Raw genomic sequence first — 22,099 nt, forward strand, 5'->3', positions numbered from 1 at the left:
AAAGAGGAACATTTATTTCCTAATTGCCTTGTTCTGCTAAAATGCTCAGCACATAAAATAGCAAAAAATTAGGAGCAATCAGGCACCTTCCAGGACCAAGTTCCATCAAATAATATAAATACCGGGTAGTGTTACAAGTGAAGGGCATAAAACAAAACTGAATTCACATACGGTAAGAACTGGTGCACAAAGGTTAAAGAAAATCGATTCCTAACAACTGATACGTATGACAATAGCAGAGGAAGACAACCAGCCCAGAAAATTACTCAGCATACAAATTAATCTTCTTACCTAAGAACAAATTGGAGATGGAAGATAACAATACAAAAGCTTTCTGCTGGAAGAATACTATCACAGTATAGAAGAATTTCTGAACTCCTGAGATAGACAGAAGATCAAAATTAGAAGAAGCAAGAAAAAAGTTTCTGATTTTCTCTAATTCCATTTACCTAGTTCTACAGGTCTTACTCATCTCATCAGAGATGCCCATTTGCCAGTTATTTAAACAGGAGTTCAGAGTTAAGACTGAAGTGAAATACCTGTAAACTTTACAACCATTTATGCACTAAAGAAGCAGTTTCCACAATGCCATAAAAAGAGCTTCAAAAGGAAAAGAGAAACGAATACAAGACAAATGGATGATATTTATTAAGGTCACTGAAAGCATGTGTTTCCTTTGTCTCTGCCTGAAACATTCTAGATAGTAGACATTTACTTATGTGTGTTAAAATACTTTCATAACTGCATTCTATCACCTCACAAGTCATCCATTTTGACATTTCTTTGGATGAGCACAAGTCAGACACCGGCTCAGCCAAACGTTTGAAGAATGCGGTGTGTTCATTTCTCCCATTGTCTAACAGTTAACCTATTGTAAAAACTTCTTTTTTCATATCTCATTTAATCTAGCAGTTTGAGTAAAGACTAGAGGAGCAGTTCAGTTCCCAGCTTGACCACACTGTTCTGAAAGCAGCTTGTAACTCCAGAAGGTACTTTGCTACGTTATGAGCATTATGGCAAAACTTAGAGAATCCCCTCAATGAGGAGAAGCATGTGTACAACTCAGACCAAAGCTGTTCATCCTCCAGCTTATTTCAGAGCTCTGTATCATGCTAGTTTTGCTACTGCTTCCCCCTCCCAACTTTCCACCTATCTAGAAAAATACGTCATAGCTATTTGTTCATTTTCATCAGTAAAATATGGATAAATATTTCCCTACCTTATAGGTGGAAATGAGATAATTAACTTTGTTCAGTTTACCCTTTGCCTCTCATACAAGGAAAGCTTTCACTTCTACAGGACCACGCAAGTCCTTCTCTCTAGATACTTCAACTTCCTATTTATATTGGAAATGTATCTTCATAGAACAATTTTAAACTATGTTTTTAAATCCCGTTTAAGTTTATAAAATGATATTTATTTTACAATTTTACAGTAATGTACTTTTATTTGAATTTTTATAGAGTTTGAATTTTTGTAGATGGAAAAGTAAAGCAAAACATACTCTCTAGATCTACATATTTAATCACCTATAAACTTGATTTACAGACAATTGTCTGCTGACAACACTAAAAAAAACAGATTTTAACTGGATACATAGTAATAGTACTGAGGTAATTCATTATTATTTAAAGTTGAGACATGTTGAGTGCTAAAAGTTTTAAAAAAGGAAGTTAACTAAAGCATGATATAAAGACATTTGGTTTGGGGTTTTTTTTCCTTACACCTTTTATGCTCATAATGGTTTCTGGAAAGGCTTCCAAAGAGAAAGCACTAATGAAAAAAGGTAGGGAAATTCAAATAAGTGAAAATTTTAAGCCAAAACATCTCTGAAACTTTGCAAAACATTTAGATCTTCACCTAGAAAAGGCTTTATAGCATAATTACATAGTAGCTTTAAGGTATCTTTTTTGACAATGTGAGAGGTATTCTGGACCATTCCTAGAAGCAGAGTGAATCCTCAACTGGAGAAAAAGTCAGTATTACTTAAGGTTTTATGTATAACAAAGTTGATTTTCCAAGCAGAATGAAAGATATGTGACCACGTTAACCTGAAGGATCATTCATTTATGATTTAGGATTAGATCACTGACACTGAGAACTTGCAGTATGTATTACCGCAGGAAAGCAGCAGGGCACATTACAAAACATTTCAGTAAAGAAGAAGAGGTTATGATAGTGCAAACAGGAAACAAGTGAGGTCTCAACAGAATGCATAGCTGCAAGCCTAGGAATCTGCAGGACAAAGCATACAACTGAGGTCGTAAGCGTTAACGTTCTCAGATACTGAGGCCTCAAGGGATAGTGTTTCTGAATGAGCAAGAAGCAGTACACAGAGCTCTTACCTGCTGCTTGATTGTGGCGTTCTTCTGACTGATATGCAAAGGAATATGGTGCACGGCAATTTTTCTATACCTATTTTCACTAAGACTGTATGTACTCAATTAGAATACTAGCAAAGATCACACACTAGTGTTCCCAAAACACCAAGGCCAAGTCTTAGCTTATGTACAAGGCCCAGGAGATGAAAAGCAGGAGAAAATGTCTTCTCTGCCCCCTCCTAGGTTAGCCCATACACTGTTACAACCTGCATCTAAGAATCTGTAATAAACACTTTTGGAATATTATCACATGATCCAGATAACATACATGAGATCAGCAGCTCTATGGACTGCTATTGGAGACTATGAAAATGCTACATCCTTAGAGATTTTTTTGAATGGCTTAACTTTAGTAGCACCAGAGAGTTCCACAAGTCTATTAAGATTTACTAAGATATTTACTCTTCTTTAGCTATTAAAAGGAAAAAAATCTCCCTATGATCTTTCCTTCTATTTACATGACATTCTCTTAAAATTATACCCTTCAGTGCCAGTCAAAAATAAATGTCAATTGAACATTTTCTGCTGCAAACTTTTATAATTTATTATAGATACGTGACAGAATGTTACCTAAAAATTTCATCCTTCAAAAGTACCAATCTATAATCTTAGAAACAAAAAGAGAAAACTTTAAGCAATTACTTTCTCACAGTTACTCCACAGCCATTAAAAACATTTCAAGAAATGAAATCACTACACAAGTAAAAATACTTAGTGTTATACATCTGCTATGTACCTGTTTTCAATTCAACAGATTAGAATTTTAAAGCCCTTGATTTATTCCACAAAACTCAGATTATCAAAAATCATCTATCTCGAATTCATCTATTTTACATTAAAAGAAAAAAAAAAAATCAACAAAGATTTGCATTACTTTTATTCATTTCATCTGACTTCATTTACTAGACTAGGTTAAAAAATATTTTAAAAATATGATTCCCCACATAACCTTCCTAGCAGGTTGTGGCTTTTGCTGTTGTTGTTTTGTACAGTACAACTCATCGTTTTGTACTCCAGTATAACTCATGAAAAAATTAACATAGTTCGGAGATTTCTGGAAAGAATCTAATCATGTTCATAGCCATATGGAAGAACTAGAGGATGCTCACTTCAGATTTTCACATTAGTCATTATTCGTACATTTGGCTATTATCACCATTTGTCTGAGTGTAATGACAAAACTGCCACAAATAGGTAGCGAGACATTTCATACCATGTGCAAAGCTAGGACATGTTCCTTCTTCTGAGTCGACAGTTACTATTTGTAGAGCGATATATCTTGCTTTTAACATTCAACACAAATGTTTTAAAATATGCTTGTAGGAGTCCTTTATGACGTAGTCCCTGTGTCACAGAAATTAATAGAAAAACTCCTACTGATTTCAGCCCTGTTACCAGAAGAAACCAACTAAAATCCCTCCCTTGTAATACCACTTTTTGGCATTGGAGACATTTTTACATTTGTGTGTGTGTGTGTTTCACTATAACCACTCATTTTCTTTTTCTTTTGGGTGTAGGATAGAGCCAAAAAACTATGAAAAAGCAGAGACTTCCTAAATCAGTCTTCTAAGCTCATACCCTATATCATTCTTTCCTTCTTTCCTTCCACGTTTTCTTCCCTTCCATCAACACAATAAAGAACCCCTTTCATACCATAAAAGATTTTCAAATATTGAGTTTGATCGTAATTCGCTTTTTGATGTTGAAACTTGACATTTTCAGGCTGTCCTTCAAGCATCAATTTATGAGAATTGATCTGAAAGCAATATCTCCTATTTATTTTCATGGAAACTACAACAGATACAAAGAGGACAATAACACTACTTGATAGTGGGCAAGTTCTCAGCTACAAATAATATTGTTCAACATAGCCACCACCATTAGCTTTGCATTTTTGCCAGCAAGGAACAAGAGTCTGCATGCCTCACTCATAAAAATCTGCATGGGCATCTGGAACACGGCTTGACTTTCACATCCTTGTTGCCACTGCTGAAACGCAATACGCACTGCTTCACTGTGTTCACATCCACTGCTTAGTCTCTGAATAAACATTCAGCAAGCGTTGATGAACGTCAATGTGCGCAATTTTTTTCCATATGGAGGAATTCAGTGACACACCTTTGCTTCATCTGCACTTCCATGTCAGAAACCATTTTGTCAGACTGCCCCTCTGCTGCCATCTGTCACTCAGCAATAAAATACAATGGAATACTGATGGAAGGCTCAACCTTCATTGCAACACCACAACATCCTCCTCTGTCATTATGGGCTGACAGAATAAAATAGGACACTTCACTTTCAGAGTAACCATTGTACTTTTACCAAATCTCCTTCAGATGGAAACTAGACTTCCTTTTTCTGAGCACATCAGATGTACACCATTATGCATCTACAAATATCGGCAATAACTTAGGAAACAAGCAGGAAAAGTTGATCCCTGCTCCAGGAATCTTAATATTCAAGGCATATTTATAATTCAAGACAGGAATGGGCACCAGTTAAAAGCACCAGGATATATGTAGAAACACAAAGCTTTTTAATTATCAGTTTGGATAACTGCATGACCAAACCAATTATTTTTTTTCCATCTTAAAGAGAGCACTGAAGGAGTTAGAAGGCTAGCACCTTCTCAAGGGCCCAGTATTTGTCTAGGCAGTTAGAGAAAGTGGTGGTGAAAAGTCATAGAACACATTCAGTTGGAAGGAATCTCGGGTCATCTGATCCAAAGCCCTGTTCAATTCATATCAAGCTTTTTGTACAATCCTTTTGCTGTACAGTGAGCTCTATTATGAATACCCAGTAGAAGTTTAAAACATCAAATTTCATTCTATAGCAGAGAAATAAGAACTGTCTCCTCAGGATAAAACAAGCTAAGAAAGTAGAGAGCGCTATAGTTTGGGATAAGGACATTTCCTTTCAAGAAACTGAATTATTATTACAGTCAAAAGAAGAAAATATTTTGGACTCTTTTGTACATGGGAGAATAGTGGCCTTATTACAGCACTGGAATGGAATACGTTTTTCAGTCTTCTGGACAACCCTTCTCTCTCTTTAGGCCTCAAACTCTTTACTTCATTTCTTTCTTCCAAACCACCTTGCACTTAAGGACTGAAAACGTTTTATGATTTGTTACCATGGATCTACTGTTATTCCTAACCTCATTTGATATAACGTTAATTCCCAGAATATAAAAAGATTTTTTGAATGGCTGATTAAGTTGGAAAGTTCACCTTTATAGAAAACCCTTCCTTTCAGTGGATTTTTTCCACTGAAAATTCTCATATGTCTGTAGTTGAACGAAGGCCAGATTTGTTTGGAATAAGTGAGGAATCTCTATAAGAAGGAAAAAGAACAAGAAGGCAATGTTCCTCTAAGTCTAGAATCTAAATTAACTCAACAGTTCAGAGCAAGGCTGTGTGCTCCAGGACAATATCAAGCACTTGATGCAGACCCTTCCATACATACGTAGTTATTTCTAGCCCCTTTATTTCTACTAGACAGCACAATCAAACCAATAAGTACACAGATGTAGGCAGTCCTGAGAAGAAGCTGAAATTATTCAGAAATACTTAGGACATTTTTCTTACTTCTGTTGGGCAAACAATGGGTGAAGTCTTGTATCATCCTGTAGCATCACACGATAAATATGACCTTTACATGCAAAAGGGACAGAATCTGATACTTCAGCATTCTGCCAGTGCACATCCATGGACTAAGAATCAAATCCCTGTCCAGAGTGCTGAAATACACAATTTTGGGAGGAAATATGCTAAATGTGCTTGTCTGAAGCTGCAACGTTCAATAATCAGTACAAATTTAAATGCTTAATTTAAAAGAATAAATAAAAAAATTGAATTCAGAGATGAAAAATGTAATTTCTACTTCAGCTTTCTTCTTTTACACGTTCTCCCAGATAGTGAAAGTTTGTTCCATGCTAACAATCAGCTTTTGTTACTGTCTACAGTCTCTATTCATGTTCAGTGGCAGTACTACACTCAAATGCACTCTGATGAATTTGGAATCCATATATCCACTAATCCTTCACACAAAACACGTTCAGATCTTCAGTGAACTAAGGATAAAATGAGATGTATTATTTGAGTTGCATCCTTTAAAAGCTGCCCAAATAAGGACTGAGGAAGGTGAGGAATAAGATCTCTTACTCCAACGCAATAATAATTCAGATGTACTAAACGCCTGCAGGAACTGAAAATTCAGATCTCTACTAATAGAATCTAACTTTTTTTTTTTGCTCATACTACTTCCAGCTGCAACTAGAAAATTGTGAGAAACCTTCATCTCACTGATAGATCTTCAACTAACTTACTCCTTTGGGTTTTAAATGCAAAGGCAACATTTAAAACTCAATTCTCACAATCTATAACAAAAACAATCAAACTTTTTCTTATACATTATCTTATAGGTCATCAGGATGAGTTCCTTATTTCTTGTATTACTGTGCTCACTAGTGTTTTGAGTAGATACTGCATTCCCTTAATAGAATTATTAGTACAAGCACCTTATGATCTATAACAGAAGATTGAAATACATGTGCCAGTAGAATTTACTCATTTACCACTTCTAAAAACCCATTCTCTTCCCTAGTTAGGTTGTACCTTAACTAGGTAAAGGAGTCAATTTGTTTTTTAATACTACTCTATTTCTAACGTAACACATTAATGCAAAGACTTCTTAGTTTTCTTTCTCTTAAGAAGTTGTTAGTGCAGTGTTTTATTTTGTGCTGGCACATCAAAGGCATAAGAAAAGCAAATTTAAGAGTCTGCCATGAAGCAGATTAAAAGTTACAGAATCATTTGGGTCCAAATGAACCTTGAGACCATCTAGTCCAGCCTCCCTTCTCAGGCATTGTCAGCTACTGTAGTTATTTATGACTGTGTCCCATTCAAATCTGAATATTTTCAAAAATTTCTAGAGCATGGGGGCCCTCATAGACTGCATTATATCTATTTGCTTATTTTCTTCAGAATGAAAGAAATGGCAACACCGAAGATGACAAACAAAAGAAATTGACCTTTGTCTCTAGCATCTATAGAATAACTTTCCTTGATTTTAGAAAACAAGCCATGCATAACTCCAGAGGTTACTTCCTTGAAATCTAAAAGGCGCCTTGTTTTCTGGGGGGAAAGTTTTTATATTCTTCTTTCTTCAAACTTAGACTACTTCTTATGTAAGCAAATCACTTTCAACACTGCTGGAAAGCAGGCATTATTTTGTTGGGTGCTTTTCTAAGGCTTGTGATAAGAACTGATTGAGTTCACCAATACATTTTAATGAAAACTTACATTAAAATGAAATGTAGACCTTAAAGTTTAACTCAACTGTTGAAATGTTAGTAAACGTCCTCGACTTTGCTGTCAAAGTATTAAGACCTTATATAGCCTTATCTCTGGGATTTTCTATACATGATGAACTGGAAATAATGGAGTATGTCCCAAATCATTCCCATTTCCTGTCCAAAAGAAAAATGACATGAAATAATTAAATTCGTTATCTACACTCAGAGTTTGCTTTTTGAAATATTTAACTTGGGAATTTTTAGACTACTATACAGCAGTGAATTTAATGCCATCCAAAAAGGCTGAGAACTCTCCATCCACCCTTCAGTCACCAAAAATTTATGTCACTTTCATATATTCACTTGCAATGGAAAACGGAAACAGACTGAAGAAATCAGGTACTGTAACATCTGAAAATATAGTTTGAAAAGATTGCAAAAAGAAATGGACATCAAACGCCTGGTATTAGCTGGATAACACAACAGGTGCTAATGAAATTACTGGCAAACATTCAGCTCATCTCAGACATCTGCTAGGAATGAAACCATTAAAAAACAGTACATTTTCATCTTGTGGAGATTTATGCAGATATTTGCTTCTGTTCCACTTCAGTGATTGAACCTCAAAAATCACAGAATCATTTGAGTTGGAAGGGACCTTTAAAGGTCATCCAGTTCAACTCCACTGCAATGAACAGAGATACCTACAGCTCAGTCAGGCTGCTCAAAGCACAGACCAGCATGCCTTAGAATGTTTACAAGGACAGGCCATCCACCACCTCCCCAGGCAACCTGTTCCAGTGTTCTTCAGCTGTTATCATAAAAAATTTATATGCAATCTAAATCTCCCCTCTTTCAGTTTGAAAACATTTTCCCTTGTCCTGACATAACAGACTCTTCTAAAAAGTATGCCCCCTTATTTTTGTAGTCCCCCTTTAGATATTGAGAGGCTGCTATCAGGTTACCTCAGAGCCTTCTCTGGGCTGAACAGTCCCAGTTCTCTAAGCCTGTCCTCATAGGGAATCACAGAATTGTAGGGGTTGGAAGGGACCTCCAGAGATCATCGAGTCCAACCCCCCTGCCAAAGCAGGTTTCCTACACCAGGTGAAGGTATTTCATCCATCGGATCATTTTTGTGGCCCTCCAACAGGTCCATGCCTCTCCTGTACCGAGAGCTCCATATCTCAATGCAGTACTCCACATGAGGTCTCACCAGTGCAGAGTAGAGGGGCAGGATCACCTCCCTCGACCTGCTGACTGCATTTTTTTTTATTTTTTTATTTTTAAATGTAGCCCAAGATACGGCTGGCTTTCTGGGCTGTGAGGGCACACTGCTAGCTCACATTCAGTTTGCCATCCGCCAGTCCTTTTTGAAAGGGCTGTGCTCCATCCTTCCTGCTCCCCACATATGCTGATAGTGGGAGTTTGCTACCACCCAGGTGCAAGACCTTGCACTTGGATTTGTTGATCCTCATGAGGTTCACCTAAGTCACACTGCTGGAACCTGTCTAGGTCTCTCTGAATGGCATCCCATCCCTTGGACACGTCAACACAGCTTGGTGTCATCCATAAACTTCCTGAGGGTGCACTTGATCCCACTGTTGATGTCACTGAGGAAGACATTACACAAAACTTGTCCCAGTACTGACTTCTGAGGGACACCACACACCACTGGCCTTCATCTGGACACCAAGCCATTGGCCACTACTCTCTCACTGTGATCTGGCAAACAGTTCCTTGTCCATTGAACAGTGCACCCATCAAATCCATGTCTTTTCCATTTGGAGAGAAGGATGTTGGAGGGGTCTGTGTCAAAGGCCTAGATAGCTGATAACAGCAGTGGCTCTTTCACTGCCCATTTATGCAATTATGCCATTCTAGATGACCAGAAGGTTGGTGGCAAGGCAGGACTTTCCTTAGTGAAGCCATATTTGTTGTCTCATATCACCTTATTTTCTTCCATGTGCATTAGTACAGTTTCCAGGAGGCCCTGTTCTATGATCATCCCCAGCACAGATGGGTGACTGATAGATCAGAAGTTCCCTGAGTCATTCCTTCTACCCTTCTTAAAAATGGGTGTGACCTTAAATTCCATTGTCTTCATTGATGTAACAGTCTTTTTCTAAAACAAAAAAACTTGGCACTATATGCAAGATGAATGAAATCACATACTTCCAATTCCCTTTGCTCCAGATTCTTTTCCTGAAAACAGGGACAGGGACTGCATTTATGCAATCTGAGTAATAATTAAAATACATTAAGAGCATTAGAATAAAAAATTACAATGCCAAATTCCATCACAAACCTCTGGACTCACACACCTGTAGACTCACACATCCTGCCTCTTTTTTGCAGTAGTCTTATTTCAAATCAAGACATCAAGCTTGGATCCAGAACAGTAATCAGAAAAAGCCGGAATATTCTTGAGATCAAAACAGTTCTGAGCAAAGTCTCAGGATAATAATGTCCAATAACTGAGATCTTTTCCTAAGTGAATATAACGATTAGAAAAATATAACCACTGTCTTAGCTGTGTATCTGCCTTCAGAAGAAAGCATTTACTGTGAGTCCCTAGTGGCTAGCATGTAGCTGTGATTTAAGCATCTGTAATATAGAGAGAATTGGATATTCAGAACTCTCCCTGTCAATCACCTACAAATTCTTATTCAGTATGAAATAACATACAGCTTTTTCTTCACTAAATCTGTAGAGAACGTAGAAGCCCTTACCTAGAAAGCTAGTGCACACACACCATTAATCTATTAACAGGAGAGGCAGGGCTGGAAAAAGCAGGAATGCTGGCATACCTCAGGATGTCCTGCGACAAGAATGGGTACCATATAATTGCAATAATAATAAAATAATCAGCAACACTATTTTGTTTTTCCACCATTGTTCCTCTAGGAATACACATAGATTCCAAATCACATTCCAGCACTCATCGAACATGTTGAACAGGTTGGATTGAACCTCCTCAGAAAGATCATGAGAACAAAATTTCTATTATTCAGGGAGAAGCTCCTTAATGGAAATTAATTCACTGAACTAAGATGAACAACTTGTATTAGTTCTGGTGTGGCTAAATCTACACTGAGAATGCTAACAGCACTTCCCAGAAAGATGTTAAATCCATGTCAGAACATGGCAGGAACAGCAATCTTTGTGTGTTCTACATATTTCCACAATGACTAATATCTCTCAAACCTCTGCTAAACACTCTAAACTATAAAGAGACATTAACACATGTACGATCTAACTAATTTAGGCTTGGACTCTGTTACCAACCCTATCAACAGGGTCCTAGGAGCAAAAAATTAACAGCAAGAGAAATTTGCTACTTGCCATGAAATGAAAGTCTTCTGTGTATAGTTTTGTCTTCTTGTATGTTCTTTTGACACAATCTAAACTTTCAGTATGAAAAACATGAAAATAGCATTCATTTTAGTCAAATGTTTTTTGTGTACAGGATTTTTCATTTCTGTAAAATAGAAAAGTGTTAGTTAATAGTAACTTAAAAGAAATACACTATGTCACACAAAACAGGCAAGTCTACAAAGCCTGAGGACATTTTAAGAGTGATGCAAATAAAGCATATCACAAAGACCATTTAGTAGTAATCCTGTTTTACAGGCATAACTTTCAGTAAAGTTCAGGAAAATTTAATCATTAGAATTATGGGACGTAAGAGTTTCTTATAAATATTAGAGGGCCATTAAAAATTGTCATCAGTTTAAAATGGACTTAAATCATATTCATTAATTATTAAGCATTACTCTGGTTCACTGATGTTTTTAATGGAACGAACTGCAGTAACATCACTGCTATCTATTTATAGACAACTCATCTTTCAGTATAGAAGTGCCTTTTCATGTTGGTATCAAAGCAGGTTCTCCCTCTGTAGCAAGACTTCTAATCCATTACTTGGTGAATGAAAGAGACAGAACTGAGGATGCTTATTAATCTCATAGTAGCCCATGTGCTCATTCATAATACTATTGATAAAACAAAGTCAGGTTCATAGGATTTTTTTTTCCCTAAAGAGAGAATACAGTCTCTTTATTAACATTTTAAAAGGTCTAAGAGACCTGAATGAATAATGACAAAAAAGTAACCTGTTGCTCACTGCCGGTTTTTCTCTTGACCCTTCCATGCTACTGATGTTAACGTATCACAAGGTCAAGTATGCAGTCTAGTTTCATGGACTTTTTTTTTTTTTCCCATACCTTAAATGAAGTATATTAGCTGCAAGTCTTATTCCTCTTATTCCTCCTAACTGCTGACAGTTTGTATCTTTCCCAAAAACATTCCATCACATTCCTGATTTTCTCATATGAAAGTATGATAACACACCCCAAAAAAGTAAATAATTCAACTTCCAAACAACCTCAAATACAGTCTGAAAAAAGGACAAAAAAGGACTACTAGACAATCTGCAGATAGTTGTTACCAAGAGATAGTAGATGCTAAATAGATGTGCCATCTGTCTGAGCAAGTTACCATTTATGTATCTCACTACTCCTATGTGTTCAGAAGTAAGAATTGCAGCCTCATATACCACACTGATATCCACTCACAGCAGTTCAAAACACGTCTAAAAAGCGCTCCATTGCAAAAAGGCCAGAAGTCTTTGAAAGAAAATTCTCATTCCAGTACTGCAATTACAACAGCATTAATTTGAAAACTCTCAAAGGTGCTACATCATATTGCCTAAGGTTCTTCTTACCCTCTGAAATGTTAAGACCTTCCTGAAAAATCTATTATGAAAGTTCCTGTGATGAAAGTAGATTAAAAAGTTTTGGTTTTTTTTTTTTTTAAAACTGAAAAAATATATCCTAGCAGAATATATCTGTGGTCCTAGACCGAAGAGTTCATTCTTCAGAGGGAATAAATGCATAGCTGTTATGTAAGAAAGTGCATGAGAACAATTCCTCTGGATTATGTGCGTATCTAGAGGCTGAACTCTTTTTTCAATAGAACACTACAAACAGCAACCTAAAAATGATAAAAATAACACAGCCTTTGCAACATAAGGCAGCAACCACATCTTCAAAAAAGCTGCCGGAGGTAAAGTCTCAGTTCCTTCAGCTTTATGCCATCTTCAGATAAACCAGTTTTCATTCTGACCTCAGAGTTTGTGTGCGTCAGCTCCTCCAGTCCTATTTTTGGTTCACTCATTGAACAGTATCAGTGTCCTAGAGAGTTCTGCCTGTTAAGTGCATTCTCTTTAGTGACTGGCTTTTTGTAGTAAAGAACCCTCTTCATTATATACAAATCCAGGGTGCAACCACAGGTGGCAAACTGCAATAGGACATTTTTGTAATTAAATACCTGGCTTTAATATTGTTATTCACACAAATTAAAAATAAAATTGCAATTTAGTATCATAGAACAAAAGTTTTATTGCCTCCTTACAGAGCCAATCAGAAAACTGCCTGGTAACCCTACACAGTTTTATGCACTTTCATGAGCTTCAACCAGCTAGTGTCAGGTTTCACAACCGAAGTAGATACTTGAATTTATAATCCATTTCAGGACAATAGTAAAAGAGTTGGTGCTTGATTTAGTTAATGTAAATCACAGGTAGAAACTCATGCACAGATTTGCAATTCATTCCTACTAAAATCTAAGCACTTCTACTCATAGTTTATTCAAAATAAGAAATAGAACTAGGCTGCTCTCTGCCAAGCAATACAATGCTCAGAGGTTCCTAATTTTATTAACGCAGAAATTACTAGCAATTACAAAAACTCCTCTCCCTTCTCTTTCCAGTAGCTATTTTGAAGCCTCTTACTTCCTTAGATCAATAGCTACACCAGGCAGCAGAGCCTCCCAGGGGTTCCTTCACAGGGATGCTCAATTCGTCTTTGCTGGAGACCCCCCACTCCTGAAAGTCTTTCTGCTAGTCAGACAGAAATGCACACGGAGAACTAAGCCTTAGAGAAAGCATGAGGACAGCAACACATTTTCAACTTTTAATTAGTCACCATGTTCTTTATATAGATATATTCCAGTCACCGGGTTATCATGGATTCTTCTCATACAAAATCCAGTGCAGAACAGTTTGTGGAATCCGAAGGAAGTTAAACATTTCACATCATTAGGATAATGAATAAGTGGCACATACTGGACACTAGTACTTCGTTTCCTTGCAGTCCTACCTGAACTGTTCAAGTACAGCCAAACTGTGGATGAAACTGAGAGACCTAATATTGAATGTATGTTTCTGAAGTTAGCAAATAAAGCAGAATTAAACTTCATGATTTAATTCATCACATCCTTCTACAGTACTGTACTTATTTCTAAGATAATTCTATTCCTATCTAGGCAGAAGGTAATCTCATTCTTAGGAAACTGTTTTCAGTAGAAAGGTAAACCAGGCCACTTCCACACATCTCAGTGTGGAGTTAAAGGAAGGACAACAGCACATATAAATGAGTGCAAAACATTATGTAGGAGTTTGTGACAAATTGAGTCAAGTTCCCCCTTCCAACAGGAATAAACTCAGGTCAGAAAACATTTTAGGCACCAACTATACAGCATCAAGCTTATACCAAGTCAGTTTCAAGTAAACTGTCTGTATCAAGACACAAAGTCCGAGACACCCCCATCTTTCTAAACCAGTATCTTTTGAAATCTTAAGTTTAAAATACTATTGAACTTTAGTACAAATCCAAGGACTGAAAACAAACATTTCTCAAAAAATTCAACCTTTTCAGGAAATCCTCTTGGAAGAATACTGTGGATATCATATAGATATCTTGCTGATACCTTCAGTGGTTATTCTTGGTAAAACCCATCTATGAATCTCATCATTAACATCATACATATCACAATATAGATGGATTTTTTTAAATGCTACACAAATTGCTCATTTAGCTAGACACCAATGACAGAATCATTACAATTACTTCAATAACTTCTATGATAAAACTGACGACCTGAAGTGGTAATGTTTAAATACAATTATTCACAAAGCCACAATGTTGCTCCAACAATTAGAACACCTGTAATGAAGGAGAAATGGCAAACTGAACTGTAGTTTGATAAGTGACCCATTTCAAACGACAGATGCCTGCCCCTGCAATTAGAACATGCGTTTATGTGACCTGTCCCATGCAAACTCAACTGGAAAAGTTTCCAGAAGTTCCACGCTAGCTCAATCTAACTGTTCTACTAAAGGAGAATATGTCTGTATGTTGAAAAAACAGAATTAAATATGTTTGAGAACTGAAAATGTAATAAAATCCCCCAACAAGAACAAAAATATCAATCTACCCCTAGGTGTCTTTTTTACGCAACATACAAAGTAGTGGAATGCCTTATCAAGTACCCCATTTAAAAATCTGCACCGTAAAAAATTTGCAGTGATACACTGCAACCATGAGATTGTCATAACTAATAAAGCAATGGATTTCATCCAGAATTTCCAGTCTAACAACAGACAGCAATTATTTTTCATTTTCAATACTGCAAAGTATAATTTTTTGTCATAAAAAGAAATTGGAGTACTCTCAAATGCTTCTAGCAACATTCAAGCAGCTCACGTGCTTTTTTTTTTTTTCTTTTCCATTTTCATCTTCCATCTCCAAAGCCATTGTTTTATGTCACTTTAATTTTCACTTAATTCTATCTTTAATGGAATACTTAAGAATACTTACAGAGTACTTGGATAGCTGCATGCCTAAAACCAGAAAGCCTTGAAAACCTGGATCTTTCATCACATTTTCAGATTGTCCTCACGCTGTATAGCAAAGTGGAAAATATAAACGTGCAAACTTGCTGAGACTATTAGAAAAATAGAATCATAGAATCACTCTGGTTGGAAAAGACCTTAAAGGTCATCAACTCCAACCATGACCTAACCATACTACCCTAACTCTAACAACCCTCCACTAAATCATGTCCCTGAGTGCCACGTCCAAACAGTTTTTAAACACATCCAAGTATGGTGACTCAACCACCTCCCTGGGGAGCCTATTCCAGTGCTTAACAACCCTTTCTGTAAAGAAGTGTCTCCTGATATCCAACTCCGGTGAAACTTCAGGCTATTTCCCCTCGTCCTGTCACCAGTGAGAAGAGACCAACCCCGCTTTTGCTGTAAGCACCTTTCAGATATTGGAAGAGAGCAATAGCATCTCCCCTCAGTCTCCTTTTCCCCAGACTGAACAGCCCCAGTTCCTTCAGTCTCTCCTCATAGGCCATATTCTCCAAGCCCTTCACAAGCCTTGTTGCCCTTCTTTGGACCTGCTCCAGCACCTCCATGTCCTTTCTGTACTGAGGTGCCCAAAACTGAACACAGTACTCGAGGTGAGGCCTCACCAGTGCTGAGTACAGAGGTAGGATGACTTCCCTGGTCCTGCTCACCACAGCATTGCTGATCCAAGCCAGGATGCCATGGCCTTCTTGGTCAACTGGGCACACTGCTGGCTCATATTCAGCCAACTGTACACCAAGGTTCCTTTCCATCAGACAGCTTTCCAGCCACTCTTCCTCAAGCCTGTAGGTTGCCTGGGGTTGTTGTGACCAAAATGCAGGGCCCAACAATTGGCCCTACTGAAACTTGCACAGTTAACCTTGGCCCATCGATCTAATCTGTCCAGGTCCCTCTGTAGTACCTTTCTCCCCTTAGGCAGATCAACACTCCCTCCCAACTTGGTATCATCTGCAAACAGGTATGAAAGCACACATATATTGAATCCTAGAGCTTCATATCATTTCATCTACTTCTAGCCTTGCTTGTTTCCAAATATACCATTTTTGTTTATGTCTGTGCCTGCAGCTGCAAATGTGCTATTTTGCTTGATCTAGCTCTTAAATCCCTCTTTTAGTGTAGCAAGGTCACAAACACCATGCCACATTTGTTGTACAGTGCTTGCTTCTCTGATTGATGACATCTATTAAGCTATCTGCAGCTCTTTTATTGCTTCTGTACACTTATTCAATTTGTTTCTGCTCAGTCAGACTGCATATTTAGCTCTTTCAGGCACTATTTTGCTTTTAACTACATCATCTGGCAGAGTACAATGAAATGGACTTCTCATTAAACTCATAATTAAAACTATCATGCAGTTCTTATCAGACAAGGGAACACTTAGAAATGATGCAAGTTTCCAGTGAGTAGGACAGTTTATTTCCCTACTTTTAAACAATGTTAAGCCTTTAGAAACATAGGTCCTAAGAACAAGACTTTCAGCTTATAGCTGTTTCTAAATAAATTTCATTAAGGACATATAAGAAACTCAAGAAAAGTTTTCACTTAAGCGATTTACAGAAAACAAACAAAGAAAACAATCCTTAGCCTTAGCTCTTCAATGGCAGGCTTGCTGCTTACTCATTGCTAGCAGGTTAAGACTTCTTTTCTGTTATAAATTAAGTAATAACTCGGTCATACTTTTTTCCAGGAACTCTACTGAGCGTCATGGTTCACATCTCTATGTGTTATGCTGACTAACAGTATGAACTGCTGTGAAAAGGTGACAGAAACTGTTGAATTACTAAGGCTTGGGACATGGGAGAGCACTTGACTATGATAAACACAGCACGCAAGAAAAGTTATTCCAATAGCTTCCTGAAGAATTAACACTATAAGATGTGGATCTTTCTGAATATGGAAGATTTTTTTTTTTTATCTTACTTCATCTGAACTAGTATATATTGAAGATTTATATGCTGAAGTCTAGAAAAAGTCACACAGAGCTCATTAAAACTTTAACAATTTAATGAACAAGAGGAGAAAGAATGCTAGATCATAACCAGCTAGTTGATCTTTACACTCTGATGTGACTAGCTCCAAGTGCTAGAGAAAGGTAAGAAACCTGTGCTGGACCTATATGAGAGCCCTTTCTTCATTAGCTTTTTTTTTTTTTTGTCACTTCTATAATTCACATTTTTCTCAAGAGTAATAGTAGTAGCTAAGCCCCTTCTAATTGATTAATATTTGAATAAGGCAGCTACCTGCTGGCTGGGTACCATCTGTGGCCAAATAACAATTCCAGTAAGTTTCATACGTAAAAATACAAGCAAGCAATGTTTAAATTCCTATTTTTCAGATATTTTGAATAAGGAACACAACTCTCCTAGTTACAGCATAAACTGTTTATTCACACAGTGTTTCAAGCTTACCCCAGTACTGATTGCTAGGTAAGTGCATTGGACAATCAATTTTTTAAATTATTACTATTTTAATGTTTTCACACTTAATTAAATATCTAATTTTCTGTCAGCGTACTTAACGAAATAGCAGACCTGTAGCTCCAGGTTCAAGTTTCAGTCAATAAAAATGAAACTGAATAGGAAATAAAGTAAATTTCTTCTGAAATGGGAGCTTACTGATCAAGTATTTCCAGTTTCGTTGTGACCTTGAAGAGCAGCTGTATTTTCTATTATAATTAGCTCTTGCACCTTAAGGGATAACTGTTCTCATCATGGAGCTGGCAAGCAGCTACTTGTATACAGTATTTCCAGCAATAATTACTGTACGTTAGGTTTATTGTACACTTATAATTTAATGCTACAGAGCTAGTTACAATTTCTCCAATGTAAATCTACGTTTCAACATTACTTATAAAGTAAAAACTGAATTTAAAATGATTTTTCCAAACTGGTTTCATCTTCTATTTGCATAAAGTAACAATCTCAGAAGCATTCACTTATATTCTTTTTTTTCTGTTTTATTCTTGTCACTTCAGGATACATCAAGAAAGCAAACTTCCAAAACCAAAAAGAGATGTATCTTTCTAGAAAAGAAAGGTATCAAGCAATAACCAACGACTAGTCTTGACCTTTTAAGCTTTAAGAAAAATGGAACATCAACTACCTGAAGAGTCATGAAAAACAAAGTTTAAAAAATAAAATACCAAGAGAAAGCTTCAAAAAAAATGAGAGGTTTCACAAATATGTTTTACCCGCACACACACACATAGATCAAGTCTGTTGAGTCATACATGAATTTCAATCAGTGGCTACAGAGTCATGCTTAATCTTGCTCTTATATTTTTTGGAACCAGTAATATTGAATTCTCTTCTAGACAGTACCATCACTTCAATATTTGGTGATAAAGCATATAATGTTACTTTCTTGCTCTATGTGAGTTAAGGATTAACTGGCACATTGTCCTCCAATAACACAACATACTTAATATTTAAGGACCGTTTTTATTGTACGGAATCATGGGGAGTATTAACATACCTCATTACACAGAGCACAAGTTCAGTAAATCCACAGTGTTAAACGTAAATCCTAAGGCTGGGGGCTTGGAGGGGGCAGCTTCACTAATATGAGCTATTCGATTTTCATTTCTGTTTGTAAGCTGTTTGCTGCTGAAAGCCAAAATTCAGGAGCACACATCCAAATTCTTCCTTAGTTTAACCAACACAAGAAGCCAACAACTCAGAAACTTGCTTAAAACTTAGCAAAGTGGAAACTCAAGTAACAAAGCTTTTCTTGTACAACACATATTTTGTCACAGGTTAAGAAACTGTCATTATTCTTATACTAGAGATTCAGCTTAAAAATAATTTTAAGAATTCTTTTTTTTCTTTAGTTTGGACCACTTCATAACTAAATTGCAGCTTTCCTTGAAAATCACTTTTCCAGCAACTCTACACAGATTAGAGAAAAACTATGCTGCACTCTGTACAATACACTTTTAAAACACAGAAACAAAAAAAGCCCCTTCACCATTTAAAAAACAAAACAAAACAAAACAAACAACAACAACAACAACAACAACAAAAAAGAATCCACAATAGTTTACTTACTCATTCCCATTTTTGCTACTTCTCTTTTGGAGTAAAATACCATGCAGACAGAGTAACTTTCCACTTTCTGTGTTCCACTCAAGAGTTCAGCCAGGTGCATCAAATCAATGATGCTTTAATTACCAACATGTGTGAGCTGTAGATCAGCCAGACCATTTTTAGTCTCCTGAAAAAAAAAAAAAAAAAAGCTCAGCTGCAAAATTAATTAAATTAATTAATTTCTATGCTTTTTATGTCTTAATAATTATCAACTCATGAAAAAATACTGCAGAAGAACCAAATTCTATTATTGCTGTCAAGACAAACTTATTTTCAAAGTACTTTTCAATGTACCTAGAATTATTGCTGAATTACTAATAAGCTTTCTAGATAAAATGTTTCTCATATTTTTTTCCAAATGTACACACCCAAAGAGTGCCAAAATCATGCAGAAAGTGCCTTTTCTAAGAAAGCATGTTTCACCAAAAAAGAAAAAACTGGGGAGGGGTTGGAAAGAGGAACTTATAGCTTCTGATTTGTTTTTAATAAAGTTTCAAGCAAGGCTAACATTAACATTCTTTATCTGATTCTACAAATACAAGTTCTTTTGTATTAGCATATTTTGCTAGACTTCTGTGTTTCAAAGCAGATCAATTTGTGAATTAAGTTCTTGAAACAGATACTTTTCATGTCTAGGAATAGAACAAAATGAAAAACCAAACTGAAGTACCCGATCACAAAATCTGTCAACAGCTCTTTTTAGAAAACCCAATTCTCAAGAGGTTACAATTATCACAGCATGCCATTTTTTCAGGAAAATAATTTTGTCCTAGACAGCTTTCAGTTGTATAGTTATGGCTGGTTTTTTTTTCCTTTCTTTGAATGAGTAATGACTGTGGCCATACCTGCATGGTGAAAAGTTACCCCACCAGTCAGACTTCTCTCAACAGTCTGAAAAGAGAAGGGACATAGACTAGGTCTGGATTACACTCATTGCTGTTTTTCTGATGCTTGAACTAAAAGGTTCACATTAACATGCTATCATAAAATCTAATAATAAAATTGAGGAGTAGACTGATGTCATCCCTAGTTTTTAAGATTTATCTGCAACTTAGATCACTAAAACAGTCTGTTTTTAGAGTAGCTCTTTGAAACTAATTAAACTTACTTTTTTTTTTTTTCATGTATTCATACACTCTCTCAAAATATTAATGCCAGGCATGCAAAGCAGCCGCTGTTTGGTGAAGGAAAGAAATGTTAGCTGATCCTTTATTTCATGGCTTGAATCAAAATTCACCAAAGACAAAGATAATTCAACTGTGCATCAGTGTTCTACATCACCAAGGAGAGCATGGCAAAGCTTTCCTGCTGCATGTTGTTAAATTTATTTTTATAGAATTCTGCAAAGGGCAGAAATTATAACAATTGATTTCATATTGCTTGCTATTTGTGGAAACTTAAAATGAACTGACATATTAATGGGGCTATGCAACATTTTCCATGTTTCTCAAAGTTCCTATTTTGTAATTTTACTTTATCCTTTCACACTTCAGAGATTTGCCATACATTCTTTAGAGATAGTAGAGTTTTGAAAGAGTGGCACATAGTAATTGCTGGAAACACTCCTGATTGTCTGTGCTTATCTTCACATTAAGAACAAAGAGAGGATTCAGAATATTAGCTGTTTTCATTGTTAAACTGTTGTACTTGTTTAAAAATATAGCTTCTCTAACAACCTGGGTTTGGAACACATGACAGGTTTCAAGAACTACCATTTCTAGTAACTTCCCAGGCTCAGAACTTTCTGTGCACTGCAGACAACTTAATCCACCTCAAACAAAATTTCCAAGGTTTTTTTTTTTCTTTTTTTTTTTTTTTTAATATGCAATAGTTATGAAGCCATTTTTCCTCATTATTTTCTCTTGAATCATAAGTGCACTTGGCAAGAACTCAAAGCATACGTGGCTGCCGATGTTTCATATGCTGGCAGAGAAGGTGAAGGTTGAATCACTCTAACGCTTAGGAATCGATTCGGAATAGCTCTTGTAGGTTTGGAAAAAGCTACTCGCTCTCCCAGCTAACAGAAACGTTACACCACGCCACTGCAGACTGAAAGAGTTACAGAATTTACGAAGAAAGCTATTGTACTTGGTCGTGCACTCTATTCCCTGAACCTTGGCAACAAAGGAAGGGTTGAACCTCTTTGTGGGAGGATGATTACTGAATAGTGCACCTGGCATGCACAAGGCCTTTCTGTTCTTCATTGATTGCTGTGGGTATCAGAAGTGAATGAAGTAGGAGAAGATGGATTGTTCTAATACTCAGTTTCCCAGCAGATAAGCACTGAGCTGGGGCACTCTTTGCTGGCTTCAGATGGACCTTCAGCTCTTTTGAATTCTGGAAGCAGTTTATTTATATTCAGAGCCCTTAAAATAAATACTACCTCATTTTCAACTGTCTCTGATTAACTACATCTCTCTTTCTGCAACAAAGCATTAAGTTCACTGTTTTGCCCAGAGCCACACTTCTCCTAGCTCAGGGGCTCTACAGAACTTCTGATTTAAGTATTATCTTGAACACCATCTCCCTTCCCACTCAGGGCTGGTGTTGCTACAGCAGCCTATGGCCTTGTCAAGTCCTCACCTTCCCCCTCTCATCTTCCCTAGGGGCTTGTCCTAACACC

At 36.6% G+C, this 22,099-nt stretch overlaps 1 long non-coding RNA gene across 7 annotated transcripts in view; it reads right to left on the reverse strand.

The window, feature by feature from the left end:
• Positions 1 to 22,099, reverse strand: part of LOC116237910 (uncharacterized) — a 183,741-nt gene that overhangs the window by 104,969 nt on the left and 56,673 nt on the right. For 6 of the 7 annotated variants that reach the window (XR_016466573.1, XR_016466571.1, XR_016466577.1 and 3 more), the window contains exon 3: positions 19,438 to 19,603. This is a non-coding gene — a long non-coding RNA (uncharacterized LOC116237910). Of the gene's footprint in view, positions 1 to 19,437; positions 19,604 to 20,321; positions 20,369 to 22,099 lie in introns of those variants that run through there. The other variant, XR_016466576.1, reaches the window with a different exon arrangement.

The sequence above is a fragment of the Phasianus colchicus genome, chromosome 5, assembly GCF_987193195.1.
Source record: "Phasianus colchicus chromosome 5, bPhaCol1.hap1.1, whole genome shotgun sequence".
In the NCBI taxonomy this organism is placed as follows: Eukaryota; Metazoa; Chordata; class Aves; order Galliformes; family Phasianidae; genus Phasianus; species Phasianus colchicus.